Below are 13,415 nucleotides of genomic sequence, written 5' to 3' on the forward strand. Positions count from 1 at the left end.
TTGCTTGCGACAGTTAACCCAGCCATTAACATGACAACGGACAGGGCCCAGTGAGGGAGCAGCTTGAGAGACAGCTTTCAATCGGCACTCCTGAAACATTAACGCCTTGTTGCTTGCGACAGTTAACCCAGCCATTAACATGACAACGGACAGGGCCCAGTGAGGGAGCAGCTTGAGAGACAGCTTTCAATCGGCACTTCCGAAACATTAACGCCTCGTTTCTTTCGGGGGAGGAGCAGCTTGAGAGACAGCTTTCAATTGCAATCGGCACTCCTGAAACATTAACGCCTTGTTGCTTGCGACAGTTAACCCAGCCATTAACACGTCTTGTCTTTTTATTTCCCATCTCCAGCCAGCCAGCCAGGCAGGCAGCCGAGCCACAGCCAGCATCTGCAGTATTTTCTTTTGATTGGTCTTGCCTGCTGTGGAAGGAATGTTTAAACACGAGCTGCTGATTGTCAGCACCTCACCTCTTTCTCGATTGTCTGTTGCAATCTCACTCACTCACTCACTCACTCACTCACTCACTGTGAGACACGTCACGTCACGTCCCTAGTTTACCTTAAAGAGGTTTCCTTCCACGGCAGTTCGTTAGTGACGGAGAATGAGTGACGTAGGTCCGTTGAGACCCAACCCTCTCCCATCTGATTGGTGGCCTACTGGCAAAGTTACCAATCTGTCACGCAGTCCGAGCAAGAAAGGAGAAAACGGCAACTTCTTTCAACTGATCCACTGTTGCAATTAGAAACGGTGGCAAAAATGTGCCCAGAACGGCAGTGCTGCGAGACTGCTTTAAACACAGTCAGGCAGAGAAAAAAGAAGGAGGGCAAACAGGACCCAAGATCAATTCGCATCGAGCGCGGTATCGCTTCTCGGCCTTTTGGCTAAGATCAAGTGGTCAAGTGGGGGAAGGCAACCATTTGGAGCCTTCCTGCCATTGTATGCCGGGGGGATGCAGTCAGGGAGAAATCCCCTCGGGCAGAGTGTAGAGCTTTGGCTTGTAGAGCTTTGGCTTGATGTAATGTCACTGCAAGGAATCTGGAATGAATCTGTAAGGCAATAAGGCACCCCAGAGTGTCAGAAAAAAAAAAAAAAAAAAAAAAAAAAAAAAATCTGTTCTTATCAGTTTAATATCTGATACGTCCCCTATCTGGGGACCATATATTAAATTGATTTTTGGAACAGGGAGATGGAATAGGGGCTTGCTCCGTCCACTCCACGCATCGACCCAGTATTGCAGTGTCTCTGGGAACGGTGCACCTCCCTGTGGGGAGATATTCAAAAAGAAAAACAGCTCGTTCCCAGCGTCTCTGTACATGTGTGTGTGTGTATGTATTATTAGTGAGAATAAAGCATATATATTGCACTGACTTTCTCAGCTCAGTGGTATCTTTTTCTTCTCCTGGGCTGAGTGCCGCTCGCACGCACGCACGCACGCACGCACGCAGCCAGCGATATAATTGAAACTGCAAAATAACTGGACGTCCAGCTTGAGAGACAGCTTTCAATTGCAATAGGCGTTTCCGAAACATTAACTCCTCGTTTCTTTCGGGGGAGGAGCAGCTTGAGAGACAGCTTTCAATTGCAATCGGCACTCCTGAAACATTAACGCCTTGTTGCTTGCGACAGTTAACCCAGCCATTAACATGACAACGGACAGGGCCCAGTCAGGGAGCAGCTTGAGAGACAGCTTTCAATCGGCACTCCTGAAACATTAACGCCTTGTTGCTTGCGACAGTTAACCCAGCCATTAACATGACAACGGACAGGGCCCAGTGAGGGAGCAGCTTGAGAGACAGCTTTCAATCGGCACTTCCGAAACATTAACGCCTCGTTTCTTTCGGGGGAGGAGCAGCTTGAGAGACAGCTTTCAATTGCAATCGGCACTCCTGAAACATTAACGCCTTGTTGCTTGCGACAGTTAACCCAGCCATTAACACGTCTTGTCTTTTTATTTCCCATCTCCAGCCAGCCAGCCAGGCAGGCAGCCGAGCCACAGCCAGCATCTGCAGTATTTTCTTTTGATTGGTCTTGCCTGCTGTGGAAGGAATGTTTAAACACGAGCTGCTGATTGTCAGCACCTCACCTCTTTCTCGATTGTCTGTTGCAATCTCACTCACTCACTCACTCACTCACTCACTCACTGTGAGACACGTCACGTCACGTCCCTAGTTTACCTTAAAGAGGTTTCCTTCCACGGCAGTTCGTTAGTGACGGAGAATGAGTGACGTAGGTCCGTTGAGACCCAACCCTCTCCCATCTGATTGGTGGCCTACTGGCAAAGTTACCAATCTGTCACGCAGTCCGAGCAAGAAAGGAGAAAACGGCAACTTCTTTCAACTGATCCACTGTTGCAATTAGAAACGGTGGCAAAAATGTGCCCAGAACGGCAGTGCTGCGAGACTGCTTTAAACACAGTCAGGCAGAGAAAAAAGAAGGAGGGCAAACAGGACCCAAGATCAATTCGCATCGAGCGCGGTATCGCTTCTCGGCCTTTTGGCTAAGATCAAGTGGTCAAGTGGGGGAAGGCAACCATTTGGAGCCTTCCTGCCATTGTATGCCGGGGGGATGCAGTCAGGGAGAAATCCCCTCGGGCAGAGTGTAGAGCTTTGGCTTGATGTAATGTCACTGCAAGGAATCTGGAATGAATCTGTAAGGCAATAAGGCACCCCAGAGTGTCAGAAAAAAAAAAAAAAAAAAAAAAAAAAAAAAATCTGTTCTTATCAGTTTAATATCTGATACGTCCCCTATCTGGGGACCATATATTAAATTGATTTTTGGAACAGGGAGATGGAATAGGGGCTTGCTCCGTCCACTCCACGCATCGACCCAGTATTGCAGTGTCTCTGGGAACGGTGCACCTCCCTGTGGGGAGATATTCAAAAAGAAAAACAGCTCGTTCCCAGCGTCTCTGTACATGTGTGTGTGTGTATGTATTATTAGTGAGAATAAAGCATATATATTGCACTGACTTTCTCAGCTCAGTGGTATCTTTTTCTTCTCCTGGGCTGAGTGCCGCTCGCACGCACGCACGCACGCACGCACGCAGCCAGCGATATAATTGAAACTGCAAAATAACTGGACGTCCAGCTTGAGAGACAGCTTTCAATTGCAATAGGCGTTTCCGAAACATTAACTCCTCGTTTCTTTCGGGGGAGGAGCAGCTTGAGAGACAGCTTTCAATTGCAATCGGCACTCCTGAAACATTAACGCCTTGTTGCTTGCGACAGTTAACCCAGCCATTAACATGACAACGGACAGGGCCCAGTCAGGGAGCAGCTTGAGAGACAGCTTTCAATCGGCACTCCTGAAACATTAACGCCTTGTTGCTTGCGACAGTTAACCCAGCCATTAACATGACAACGGACAGGGCCCAGTGAGGGAGCAGCTTGAGAGACAGCTTTCAATCGGCACTCCTGAAACATTAACGCCTTGTTGCTTGCGACAGTTAACCCAGCCATTAACATGACAACGGACAGGGCCCAGTGAGGGAGCAGCTTGAGAGACAGCTTTCAATCGGCACTTCCGAAACATTAACGCCTCGTTTCTTTCGGGGGAGGAGCAGCTTGAGAGACAGCTTTCAATTGCAATCGGCACTCCTGAAACATTAACGCCTTGTTGCTTGCGACAGTTAACCCAGCCATTAACACGTCTTGTCTTTTTATTTCCCATCTCCAGCCAGCCAGCCAGGCAGGCAGCCGAGCCACAGCCAGCATCTGCAGTATTTTCTTTTGATTGGTCTTGCCTGCTGTGGAAGGAATGTTTAAACACGAGCTGCTGATTGTCAGCACCTCACCTCTTTCTCGATTGTCTGTTGCAATCTCACTCACTCACTCACTCACTCACTGTGAGACACGTCACGTCACGTCCCTAGTTTACCTTAAAGAGGTTTCCTTCCACGGCAGTTCGTTAGTGACGGAGAATGAGTGACGTAGGTCCGTTGAGACCCAACCCTCTCCCATCTGATTGGTGGCCTACTGGCAAAGTTACCAATCTGTCACGCAGTCCGAGCAAGAAAGGAGAAAACGGCAACTTCTTTCAACTGATCCACTGTTGCAATTAGAAACGGTGGCAAAAATGTGCCCAGAACGGCAGTGCTGCGAGACTGCTTTAAACACAGTCAGGCAGAGAAAAAAGAAGGAGGGCAAACAGGACCCAAGATCAATTCGCATCGAGCGCGGTATCGCTTCTCGGCCTTTTGGCTAAGATCAAGTGGTCAAGTGGGGGAAGGCAACCATTTGGAGCCTTCCTGCCATTGTATGCCGGGGGGATGCAGTCAGGGAGAAATCCCCTCGGGCAGAGTGTAGAGCTTTGGCTTGTAGAGCTTTGGCTTGATGTAATGTCACTGCAAGGAATCTGGAATGAATCTGTAAGGCAATAAGGCACCCCAGAGTGTCAGAAAAAAAAAAAAAAAAAAAAAAAAAAAAAAAAAAAAAAAAAAAAAAAAAAATCTGTTCTTATCAGTTTAATATCTGATACGTCCCCTATCTGGGGACCATATATTAAATTGATTTTTGGAACAGGGAGATGGAATAGGGGCTTGCTCCGTCCACTCCACGCATCGACCCAGTATTGCAGTGTCTCTGGGAACGGTGCACCTCCCTGTGGGGAGATATTCAAAAAGAAAAACAGCTCGTTCCCAGCGTCTCTGTACATGTGTGTGTGTGTATGTATTATTAGTGAGAATAAAGCATATATATTGCACTGACTTTCTCAGCTCAGTGGTATCTTTTTCTTCTCCTGGGCTGAGTGCCGCTCGCACGCACGCACGCACGCACGCACGCAGCCAGCGATATAATTGAAACTGCAAAATAACTGGACGTCCAGCTTGAGAGACAGCTTTCAATTGCAATAGGCGTTTCCGAAACATTAACTCCTCGTTTCTTTCGGGGGAGGAGCAGCTTGAGAGACAGCTTTCAATTGCAATCGGCACTCCTGAAACATTAACGCCTTGTTGCTTGCGACAGTTAACCCAGCCATTAACATGACAACGGACAGGGCCCAGTCAGGGAGCAGCTTGAGAGACAGCTTTCAATCGGCACTCCTGAAACATTAACGCCTTGTTGCTTGCGACAGTTAACCCAGCCATTAACATGACAACGGACAGGGCCCAGTGAGGGAGCAGCTTGAGAGACAGCTTTCAATCGGCACTTCCGAAACATTAACGCCTCGTTTCTTTCGGGGGAGGAGCAGCTTGAGAGACAGCTTTCAATTGCAATCGGCACTCCTGAAACATTAACGCCTTGTTGCTTGCGACAGTTAACCCAGCCATTAACACGTCTTGTCTTTTTATTTCCCATCTCCAGCCAGCCAGCCAGGCAGGCAGCCGAGCCACAGCCAGCATCTGCAGTATTTTCTTTTGATTGGTCTTGCCTGCTGTGGAAGGAATGTTTAAACACGAGCTGCTGATTGTCAGCACCTCACCTCTTTCTCGATTGTCTGTTGCAATCTCACTCACTCACTCACTCACTCACTCACTCACTGTGAGACACGTCACGTCACGTCCCTAGTTTACCTTAAAGAGGTTTCCTTCCACGGCAGTTCGTTAGTGACGGAGAATGAGTGACGTAGGTCCGTTGAGACCCAACCCTCTCCCATCTGATTGGTGGCCTACTGGCAAAGTTACCAATCTGTCACGCAGTCCGAGCAAGAAAGGAGAAAACGGCAACTTCTTTCAACTGATCCACTGTTGCAATTAGAAACGGTGGCAAAAATGTGCCCAGAACGGCAGTGCTGCGAGACTGCTTTAAACACAGTCAGGCAGAGAAAAAAGAAGGAGGGCAAACAGGACCCAAGATCAATTCGCATCGAGCGCGGTATCGCTTCTCGGCCTTTTGGCTAAGATCAAGTGGTCAAGTGGGGGAAGGCAACCATTTGGAGCCTTCCTGCCATTGTATGCCGGGGGGATGCAGTCAGGGAGAAATCCCCTCGGGCAGAGTGTAGAGCTTTGGCTTGTAGAGCTTTGGCTTGATGTAATGTCACTGCAAGGAATCTGGAATGAATCTGTAAGGCAATAAGGCACCCCAGAGTGTCAGAAAAAAAAAAAAAAAAATCTGTTCTTATCAGTTTAATATCTGATACGTCCCCTATCTGGGGACCATATATTAAATTGATTTTTGGAACAGGGAGATGGAATAGGGGCTTGCTCCGTCCACTCCACGCATCGACCCAGTATTGCAGTGTCTCTGGGAACGGTGCACCTCCCTGTGGGGAGATATTCAAAAAGAAAAACAGCTCGTTCCCAGCGTCTCTGTACATGTGTGTGTGTGTATGTATTATTAGTGAGAATAAAGCATATATATTGCACTGACTTTCTCAGCTCAGTGGTATCTTTTTCTTCTCCTGGGCTGAGTGCCGCTCGCACGCACGCACGCACGCACGCACGCAGCCAGCGATATAATTGAAACTGCAAAATAACTGGACGTCCAGCTTGAGAGACAGCTTTCAATTGCAATAGGCGTTTCCGAAACATTAACTCCTCGTTTCTTTCGGGGGAGGAGCAGCTTGAGAGACAGCTTTCAATTGCAATCGGCACTCCTGAAACATTAACGCCTTGTTGCTTGCGACAGTTAACCCAGCCATTAACATGACAACGGACAGGGCCCAGTCAGGGAGCAGCTTGAGAGACAGCTTTCAATCGGCACTCCTGAAACATTAACGCCTTGTTGCTTGCGACAGTTAACCCAGCCATTAACATGACAACGGACAGGGCCCAGTGAGGGAGCAGCTTGAGAGACAGCTTTCAATCGGCACTTCCGAAACATTAACGCCTCGTTTCTTTCGGGGGAGGAGCAGCTTGAGAGACAGCTTTCAATTGCAATCGGCACTCCTGAAACATTAACGCCTTGTTGCTTGCGACAGTTAACCCAGCCATTAACACGTCTTGTCTTTTTATTTCCCATCTCCAGCCAGCCAGCCAGGCAGGCAGCCGAGCCACAGCCAGCATCTGCAGTATTTTCTTTTGATTGGTCTTGCCTGCTGTGGAAGGAATGTTTAAACACGAGCTGCTGATTGTCAGCACCTCACCTCTTTCTCGATTGTCTGTTGCAATCTCACTCACTCACTCACTCACTCACTGTGAGACACGTCACGTCACGTCCCTAGTTTACCTTAAAGAGGTTTCCTTCCACGGCAGTTCGTTAGTGACGGAGAATGAGTGACGTAGGTCCGTTGAGACCCAACCCTCTCCCATCTGATTGGTGGCCTACTGGCAAAGTTACCAATCTGTCACGCAGTCCGAGCAAGAAAGGAGAAAACGGCAACTTCTTTCAACTGATCCACTGTTGCAATTAGAAACGGTGGCAAAAATGTGCCCAGAACGGCAGTGCTGCGAGACTGCTTTAAACACAGTCAGGCAGAGAAAAAAGAAGGAGGGCAAACAGGACCCAAGATCAATTCGCATCGAGCGCGGTATCGCTTCTCGGCCTTTTGGCTAAGATCAAGTGGTCAAGTGGGGGAAGGCAACCATTTGGAGCCTTCCTGCCATTGTATGCCGGGGGGATGCAGTCAGGGAGAAATCCCCTCGGGCAGAGTGTAGAGCTTTGGCTTGTAGAGCTTTGGCTTGATGTAATGTCACTGCAAGGAATCTGGAATGAATCTGTAAGGCAATAAGGCACCCCAGAGTGTCAGAAAAAAAAAAAAAAAAAAAAAAAAAAAAAAAAAAATCTGTTCTTATCAGTTTAATATCTGATACGTCCCCTATCTGGGGACCATATATTAAATTGATTTTTGGAACAGGGAGATGGAATAGGGGCTTGCTCCGTCCACTCCACGCATCGACCCAGTATTGCAGTGTCTCTGGGAACGGTGCACCTCCCTGTGGGGAGATATTCAAAAAGAAAAACAGCTCGTTCCCAGCGTCTCTGTACATGTGTGTGTGTGTATGTATTATTAGTGAGAATAAAGCATATATATTGCACTGACTTTCTCAGCTCAGTGGTATCTTTTTCTTCTCCTGGGCTGAGTGCCGCTCGCACGCACGCACGCACGCAGCCAGCGATATAATTGAAACTGCAAAATAACTGGACGTCCAGCTTGAGAGACAGCTTTCAATTGCAATAGGCGTTTCCGAAACATTAACTCCTCGTTTCTTTCGGGGGAGGAGCAGCTTGAGAGACAGCTTTCAATTGCAATCGGCACTCCTGAAACATTAACGCCTTGTTGCTTGCGACAGTTAACCCAGCCATTAACATGACAACGGACAGGGCCCAGTCAGGGAGCAGCTTGAGAGACAGCTTTCAATCGGCACTCCTGAAACATTAACGCCTTGTTGCTTGCGACAGTTAACCCAGCCATTAACATGACAACGGACAGGGCCCAGTGAGGGAGCAGCTTGAGAGACAGCTTTCAATCGGCACTTCCGAAACATTAACGCCTCGTTTCTTTCGGGGGAGGAGCAGCTTGAGAGACAGCTTTCAATTGCAATCGGCACTCCTGAAACATTAACGCCTTGTTGCTTGCGACAGTTAACCCAGCCATTAACACGTCTTGTCTTTTTATTTCCCATCTCCAGCCAGCCAGCCAGGCAGGCAGCCGAGCCACAGCCAGCATCTGCAGTATTTTCTTTTGATTGGTCTTGCCTGCTGTGGAAGGAATGTTTAAACACGAGCTGCTGATTGTCAGCACCTCACCTCTTTCTCGATTGTCTGTTGCAATCTCACTCACTCACTCACTCACTCACTCACTCACTGTGAGACACGTCACGTCACGTCCCTAGTTTACCTTAAAGAGGTTTCCTTCCACGGCAGTTCGTTAGTGACGGAGAATGAGTGACGTAGGTCCGTTGAGACCCAACCCTCTCCCATCTGATTGGTGGCCTACTGGCAAAGTTACCAATCTGTCACGCAGTCCGAGCAAGAAAGGAGAAAACGGCAACTTCTTTCAACTGATCCACTGTTGCAATTAGAAACGGTGGCAAAAATGTGCCCAGAACGGCAGTGCTGCGAGACTGCTTTAAACACAGTCAGGCAGAGAAAAAAGAAGGAGGGCAAACAGGACCCAAGATCAATTCGCATCGAGCGCGGTATCGCTTCTCGGCCTTTTGGCTAAGATCAAGTGGTCAAGTGGGGGAAGGCAACCATTTGGAGCCTTCCTGCCATTGTATGCCGGGGGGATGCAGTCAGGGAGAAATCCCCTCGGGCAGAGTGTAGAGCTTTGGCTTGTAGAGCTTTGGCTTGATGTAATGTCACTGCAAGGAATCTGGAATGAATCTGTAAGGCAATAAGGCACCCCAGAGTGTCAGAAAAAAAAAAAAAAAAAAAAATCTGTTCTTATCAGTTTAATATCTGATACGTCCCCTATCTGGGGACCATATATTAAATTGATTTTTGGAACAGGGAGATGGAATAGGGGCTTGCTCCGTCCACTCCACGCATCGACCCAGTATTGCAGTGTCTCTGGGAACGGTGCACCTCCCTGTGGGGAGATATTCAAAAAGAAAAACAGCTCGTTCCCAGCGTCTCTGTACATGTGTGTGTGTGTATGTATTATTAGTGAGAATAAAGCATATATATTGCACTGACTTTCTCAGCTCAGTGGTATCTTTTTCTTCTCCTGGGCTGAGTGCCGCTCGCACGCACGCACGCACGCACGCACGCAGCCAGCGATATAATTGAAACTGCAAAATAACTGGACGTCCAGCTTGAGAGACAGCTTTCAATTGCAATAGGCGTTTCCGAAACATTAACTCCTCGTTTCTTTCGGGGGAGGAGCAGCTTGAGAGACAGCTTTCAATTGCAATCGGCACTCCTGAAACATTAACGCCTTGTTGCTTGCGACAGTTAACCCAGCCATTAACATGACAACGGACAGGGCCCAGTCAGGGAGCAGCTTGAGAGACAGCTTTCAATCGGCACTCCTGAAACATTAACGCCTTGTTGCTTGCGACAGTTAACCCAGCCATTAACATGACAACGGACAGGGCCCAGTGAGGGAGCAGCTTGAGAGACAGCTTTCAATCGGCACTCCTGAAACATTAACGCCTTGTTGCTTGCGACAGTTAACCCAGCCATTAACATGACAACGGACAGGGCCCAGTGAGGGAGCAGCTTGAGAGACAGCTTTCAATCGGCACTTCCGAAACATTAACGCCTCGTTTCTTTCGGGGGAGGAGCAGCTTGAGAGACAGCTTTCAATTGCAATCGGCACTCCTGAAACATTAACGCCTTGTTGCTTGCGACAGTTAACCCAGCCATTAACACGTCTTGTCTTTTTATTTCCCATCTCCAGCCAGCCAGCCAGGCAGGCAGCCGAGCCACAGCCAGCATCTGCAGTATTTTCTTTTGATTGGTCTTGCCTGCTGTGGAAGGAATGTTTAAACACGAGCTGCTGATTGTCAGCACCTCACCTCTTTCTCGATTGTCTGTTGCAATCTCACTCACTCACTCACTCACTCACTGTGAGACACGTCACGTCACGTCCCTAGTTTACCTTAAAGAGGTTTCCTTCCACGGCAGTTCGTTAGTGACGGAGAATGAGTGACGTAGGTCCGTTGAGACCCAACCCTCTCCCATCTGATTGGTGGCCTACTGGCAAAGTTACCAATCTGTCACGCAGTCCGAGCAAGAAAGGAGAAAACGGCAACTTCTTTCAACTGATCCACTGTTGCAATTAGAAACGGTGGCAAAAATGTGCCCAGAACGGCAGTGCTGCGAGACTGCTTTAAACACAGTCAGGCAGAGAAAAAAGAAGGAGGGCAAACAGGACCCAAGATCAATTCGCATCGAGCGCGGTATCGCTTCTCGGCCTTTTGGCTAAGATCAAGTGGTCAAGTGGGGGAAGGCAACCATTTGGAGCCTTCCTGCCATTGTATGCCGGGGGGATGCAGTCAGGGAGAAATCCCCTCGGGCAGAGTGTAGAGCTTTGGCTTGTAGAGCTTTGGCTTGATGTAATGTCACTGCAAGGAATCTGGAATGAATCTGTAAGGCAATAAGGCACCCCAGAGTGTCAGAAAAAAAAAAAAAAAAAAAAAAAAAAAAAAAAAAAAAAAAAAAAAAAAAATCTGTTCTTATCAGTTTAATATCTGATACGTCCCCTATCTGGGGACCATATATTAAATTGATTTTTGGAACAGGGAGATGGAATAGGGGCTTGCTCCGTCCACTCCACGCATCGACCCAGTATTGCAGTGTCTCTGGGAACGGTGCACCTCCCTGTGGGGAGATATTCAAAAAGAAAAACAGCTCGTTCCCAGCGTCTCTGTACATGTGTGTGTGTGTATGTATTATTAGTGAGAATAAAGCATATATATTGCACTGACTTTCTCAGCTCAGTGGTATCTTTTTCTTCTCCTGGGCTGAGTGCCGCTCGCACGCACGCACGCACGCACGCACGCAGCCAGCGATATAATTGAAACTGCAAAATAACTGGACGTCCAGCTTGAGAGACAGCTTTCAATTGCAATAGGCGTTTCCGAAACATTAACTCCTCGTTTCTTTCGGGGGAGGAGCAGCTTGAGAGACAGCTTTCAATTGCAATCGGCACTCCTGAAACATTAACGCCTTGTTGCTTGCGACAGTTAACCCAGCCATTAACATGACAACGGACAGGGCCCAGTCAGGGAGCAGCTTGAGAGACAGCTTTCAATCGGCACTCCTGAAACATTAACGCCTTGTTGCTTGTGACAGTTAACCCAGCCATTAACATGACAACGGACAGGGCCCAGTGAGGGAGCAGCTTGAGAGACAGCTTTCAATCGGCACTCCTGAAACATTAACGCCTTGTTGCTTGCGACAGTTAACCCAGCCATTAACATGACAACGGACAGGGCCCAGTGAGGGAGCAGCTTGAGAGACAGCTTTCAATCGGCACTTCCGAAACATTAACGCCTCGTTTCTTTCGGGGGAGGAGCAGCTTGAGAGACAGCTTTCAATTGCAATCGGCACTCCTGAAACATTAACGCCTTGTTGCTTGCGACAGTTAACCCAGCCATTAACACGTCTTGTCTTTTTATTTCCCATCTCCAGCCAGCCAGCCAGGCAGGCAGCCGAGCCACAGCCAGCATCTGCAGTATTTTCTTTTGATTGGTCTTGCCTGCTGTGGAAGGAATGTTTAAACACGAGCTGCTGATTGTCAGCACCTCACCTCTTTCTCGATTGTCTGTTGCAATCTCACTCACTCACTCACTCACTCACTGTGAGACACGTCACGTCACGTCCCTAGTTTACCTTAAAGAGGTTTCCTTCCACGGCAGTTCGTTAGTGACGGAGAATGAGTGACGTAGGTCCGTTGAGACCCAACCCTCTCCCATCTGATTGGTGGCCTACTGGCAAAGTTACCAATCTGTCACGCAGTCCGAGCAAGAAAGGAGAAAACGGCAACTTCTTTCAACTGATCCACTGTTGCAATTAGAAACGGTGGCAAAAATGTGCCCAGAACGGCAGTGCTGCGAGACTGCTTTAAACACAGTCAGGCAGAGAAAAAAGAAGGAGGGCAAACAGGACCCAAGATCAATTCGCATCGAGCGCGGTATCGCTTCTCGGCCTTTTGGCTAAGATCAAGTGGTCAAGTGGGGGAAGGCAACCATTTGGAGCCTTTCTGCCATTGTATGCCGGGGGGATGCAGTCAGGGAGAAATCCCCTCGGGCAGAGTGTAGAGCTTTGGCTTGTAGAGCTTTGGCTTGATGTAATGTCACTGCAAGGAATCTGGAATGAATCTGTAAGGCAATAAGGCACCCCAGAGTGTCAGAAAAAAAAAAAAAAAAAAAAAAAAAAATCTGTTCTTATCAGTTTAATATCTGATACGTCCCCTATCTGGGGACCATATATTAAATTGATTTTTGGAACAGGGAGATGGAATAGGGGCTTGCTCCGTCCACTCCACGCATCGACCCAGTATTGCAGTGTCTCTGGGAACGGTGCACCTCCCTGTGGGGAGATATTCAAAAAGAAAAACAGCTCGTTCCCAGCGTCTCTGTACATGTGTGTGTGTGTATGTATTATTAGTGAGAATAAAGCATATATATTGCACTGACTTTCTCAGCTCAGTGGTATCTTTTTCTTCTCCTGGGCTGAGTGCCGCTCGCACGCACGCACGCACGCACGCACGCAGCCAGCGATATAATTGAAACTGCAAAATAACTGGACGTCCAGCTTGAGAGACAGCTTTCAATTGCAATAGGCGTTTCCGAAACATTAACTCCTCGTTTCTTTCGGGGGAGGAGCAGCTTGAGAGACAGCTTTCAATTGCAATCGGCACTCCTGAAACATTAACGCCTTGTTGCTTGCGACAGTTAACCCAGCCATTAACATGACAACGGACAGGGCCCAGTCAGGGAGCAGCTTGAGAGACAGCTTTCAATCGGCACTCCTGAAACATTAACGCCTTGTTGCTTGCGACAGTTAACCCAGCCATTAACATGACAACGGACAGGGCCCAGTGAGGGAGCAGCTTGAGAGACAGCTTTCAATCGGCACTCC

General features: G+C 48.3%; 8 pseudogenes; all 8 read left to right on the forward strand.

The window, feature by feature from the left end:
* Window positions 1–1,047: 1,047 nt before the first annotated feature.
* LOC137328481 (U2 spliceosomal RNA) lies at window positions 1,048–1,265 on the forward strand (annotated as a pseudogene).
* Window positions 1,266–2,648: 1,383 nt separating this feature from the next.
* LOC137328482 (U2 spliceosomal RNA) lies at window positions 2,649–2,866 on the forward strand (annotated as a pseudogene).
* Window positions 2,867–4,432: 1,566 nt separating this feature from the next.
* Window positions 4,433–4,603, forward strand: LOC137328623 (U2 spliceosomal RNA; annotated as a pseudogene).
* A 1,398-nt stretch (window positions 4,604–6,001) lies between these two features.
* Window positions 6,002–6,205, forward strand: LOC137328352 (U2 spliceosomal RNA; annotated as a pseudogene).
* Window positions 6,206–7,595: 1,390 nt separating this feature from the next.
* LOC137328504 (U2 spliceosomal RNA) lies at window positions 7,596–7,817 on the forward strand (annotated as a pseudogene).
* A 1,390-nt stretch (window positions 7,818–9,207) lies between these two features.
* Window positions 9,208–9,415, forward strand: LOC137328401 (U2 spliceosomal RNA; annotated as a pseudogene).
* A 1,565-nt stretch (window positions 9,416–10,980) lies between these two features.
* On the forward strand, window positions 10,981–11,151 carry LOC137328624 (U2 spliceosomal RNA; annotated as a pseudogene).
* Window positions 11,152–12,650: 1,499 nt separating this feature from the next.
* Window positions 12,651–12,864, forward strand: LOC137328462 (U2 spliceosomal RNA; annotated as a pseudogene).
* The last annotated feature ends 551 nt before the right edge of the window (window positions 12,865–13,415 follow it).

This window comes from Heptranchias perlo, chromosome 12 (assembly GCF_035084215.1).
Source record: "Heptranchias perlo isolate sHepPer1 chromosome 12, sHepPer1.hap1, whole genome shotgun sequence".
NCBI classification, from domain to species: Eukaryota; Metazoa; Chordata; class Chondrichthyes; order Hexanchiformes; family Hexanchidae; genus Heptranchias; species Heptranchias perlo.